This window comes from Nannospalax galili, unplaced genomic scaffold (assembly GCF_000622305.1).
Source record: "Nannospalax galili isolate Female #2095 unplaced genomic scaffold, S.galili_v1.0 scaffold298, whole genome shotgun sequence".
Lineage (NCBI taxonomy): Eukaryota > Metazoa > Chordata > Mammalia > Rodentia > Spalacidae > Nannospalax > Nannospalax galili.
Genome location: NW_008344488.1, coordinates 6,720,787 through 6,724,605, shown reverse-complemented (window position 1 = coordinate 6,724,605; position 3,819 = coordinate 6,720,787). Strand labels below are relative to the sequence as shown.

The following is a 3,819-nucleotide window of genomic DNA, read 5'->3' as shown; positions in this document are numbered from 1 at the left end:
TTACTAAGAATTTATTTCTTAAATATTTTTTATTAATGGAATTCCCACATATTTGAATAGCACTATTTCTTTGAAACAAGACATTAGCAAGGTTAGAAAACAGTTTATTCCTTGACATACTTTTTGATATTTTTTGGCTTTCAAACAATCTATTTTTTTAAAACATTTTGAGAAAAATGTTTAAGTATTACAAGATGTTATGAGTCTAATAAAATGAACTATTGAGTGGATAAAATAGATTATTATTTGCATATGTATAAAACTTAAATTATATGTGTCAAAAGGATTATTTATTAAAAAAGAAAAATGCAAAAGTAAAAATTAAGAAAATATAAAATCAAATACATTAAATATTTGAATTCAATTCATTACCTATACTTTTAATTACATTGTTAATTATGATGCATTCCTACAGTAAGTTGCAAAAGGGATTCAGTACTCCTAGAATCTAAAATATAAATGAAATATTCAACAACAAAAATGTTGACATTGCACCAAAATATTTTCTTTATATAAATTTATTTGTTAGCATTATAAACTCAGTTTATTTTTAAAATCAATATATTTCAAGTAAAATATTATTTAGATAAAAATCATCAAAATCAGTTATAAAACATACTTTTAGTTTGGATGTATCTACAGAATTAAATAAATTTATATAATAAGTGCATTTATATTAATGTAGCATTTTTTATTCAAACATGTTTTAATTAAATACTTAGTTTGGTAAGAGTATGAATATTTATAAAGACCAAATTTAATAATAAGTGAGAAGTGTTTTTTAAATGTAAAAATAATTATCAATTACATATACAGGATTATTTAAACTTTTAAAAAGCAGTTTTATGCAGTTTGGAAATTACCCATTTTCCTGTTCTTTACATGTGTTTTCTTCTTTATCAAGACTTCATAACAACTTAATGAAATAAAATTAACAGTGTAAATTATATCTGAAATGTGTAGCTCTGTATTTTGATAAACTTTTTTGTTTATCAGTGCCAAAATCTTTTTACCTATGTTTCTCTCTCTCTCTCTCTCTCTCTCTCTCTCTCTTCTCTCTCTCTCTCTCTCTCTCTCTCTCTCTCTCTCTCTCTCCTTAAACATCTCCTTTAGACCTTCAAATTCAAATTTATACAAGTCTTACAGTCATTTATCTAATTATGGGTTTTTGTCTTATTTTCCACATGGAATCTTTCCAAAGTGGTTATCCATAGGAATTTTCAAAACTAAATTGATTAAATTATTATAAGTTGAAGATGCTTAGATGTGCATTTTAAATCTTTTAACTCTAAGGAGATATTTGATGGAACTACAAGACCTTAACCTGATTTAAATATAAGAGTACAGGGCCTGAAGGGTTGGCTCAATGATTAAGAGTGCTGGCTGCTCTTGCAGAGGACCCAGGTTTTGATCCCAGATCCACATGGCAGTTAACACCGTCTGTAACTCCAGTTCCAGGAGAATCCAGCTCCTTCTTCTGACTTCCACAGGCATTGCACAACACAGGTGCACTTACATGCATGCAAGTAATACACTCACACATAAAATAAAAATAATAAATAAAATCCTTTGAATAAATAAATAAAGTGCATAAATGCTGACATTCTATGCATCCTTGTTAAAAATACAGTTTTATCTTTCATTAAAGAAAATAAATTTAATGTAAAATAAATTGTGTAAAACATGATATGCATAAATGCCTCTTATGCATTGGTAAGAAAACAAATTTGATAAACAATAACCCTAAGTAAATATAAATTGAGACTGTTTTTGACCATCATCATCTTAGCATGCATGCTTTAACAATCTTATGCTAAAAGGTTAATGAATAGTATTTAACATGGCATTGAGTATGAAAGAAGCAAATTTGTTCCATAATTTAAAATCATACATTGATCTCTTCATACACCTTTATTAGGATTTACTGTTACCAGCCTAATATCTGTTGATGAATAAGAAAGTAATGAACCTTTAAATGTGGTTATTATGATTTCCTTTACCATCCGTGAGGCTCTGACATGTGCAACTTCAATTTGACATAGCAGATTGAGGCTAAAACATAGCATATGGACCATACCAACAGCCTTATAGGACTCTTTTTGTGATCTCAAATACAGCTCAGAAATCAGTGATCTTTACCAAAGTGACCAGAAAGATGCTTGACATATTAAAACAAAACTAATGCAGATTTTACCAAAGACTTTTTACCCAGTGTCTCCACTACTTTGTTAAAAAAATAAAGATAAATGCATGAAAAATACATTTTGAAAAGTCATGAATTCCTTTTTCCAAACACATCTATCCTTTTTAATATGCTGATATGATTCAATACCAGAATGATAATCTAATCCTAAGGAAGGTCTTAAAATCAATTAAGCGTGAATGTTTTGAACAGCAAAACACACACAATTACTGCAAACAAAACCATGAAGATGTCTTAAGTTTTAAAAAAAACAACAACATGATGTTGATTTCAAGTGCTCTACTTTGAAACATCAAGTCAAACGTAAAATGTTATTGAGCATAGTCAATTTGTAATAAAGGATCAATACATCCCAATTTTATTTGTGCTTTAATACTGTTACATTATCTATGAAATGTGCAGTTTGCAAGATGTTATATTAAAGCAAGAACAATTTCAGCACATCATTCATGCCTTAAAACAATGCAGGTAATTTTCTTTCTGTGAAAAATTTAATACCATGTAAATGAGAAAGCTATACATAAATTGCTAAAAGGAAAATGTCATAATTTTTTCCTACATTGGCAGATTATAGCTAAATTGTTTCAAAGAATTTTCTGTGTATTTTACTCTTGAAACTTACTGGTAAAATGACATTTTTTGATAAAAAGATAACACTACCAAAATACACAGACAGTAAAAATGATAAAGAGAAAAAGATATAGATGTCCCTCTATGAATTTTGAACAGAATATTGTTGTTTGTCACTAAGTAAATAAACCTTGACAGTATTTGAAGTAGCTCTTGAACTATAAAGCAAAATCTAGCTCTTATTCCATAGTATTTGATGAAAAGGAAACAGGTCATAACATCATTTTTCAGGTGCATATAAATACATCTCATGAAAGTAATCATTCCCTTTGGGACTATATATGACATGGATTTCTCTCTATACATTTTTCATTCTGAAAAAATGTATATATATAGTACAACAATTTTATGGGCATATCAAATATATAGTCTAATAATAAACAATCGTTTGTGTACATACAAATATGTATTTCAAATTTACATTCATAATTTCATAATTTTACTGTCACAGTTATTTTTAATGAAATTACTGTAATGCCATACATTTTAACAGAAAATGAATATTGCTGTTACTTATGGTAAATTTAGATTAAATTATATGGAATACATATAAGACAATGTTATGCATATATAAGTGTGCATGTGTGTGTATTTATCTATGAACTTTTCAGTGCAAATCTAAAAATAGTATTAAATATGTAAGTGCACATTTTTTAAAATGTCATGGCAGTGTTATTAGTGTATAATACTTAAACAGAGTAATGACTTGCATTATTGTATTTTCATATACACTTATAGTGAACTGTGGAAATATTTACCTGCTCAAGCACTGGCTTTTACTTTCTTATCCATCCATTTTCTTTCCATGTTATAACTAATTTCCCAATTACTTTCATATATTCTTTTTTTTAATGTATCAGAGAAAATATGTGACAATTGATTTATTGACTCTGTCTTATTTCACCTAATATCATGATCTCTGTCCTACCCATTTCTTGAAAAAAAGACATAATTTAATTCTTTTGGACCAATTGTTTATGTGCCAC

General features: G+C 27.5%; 1 protein-coding gene across 1 annotated transcript in view; it reads left to right on the top strand.

The window, feature by feature from the left end:
* Positions 1 to 3,819, top strand: part of Cdh19 (cadherin 19) — a 106,287-nt gene that overhangs the window by 383 nt on the left and 102,085 nt on the right. The gene's annotated exons all lie outside the window — the stretch shown is intronic.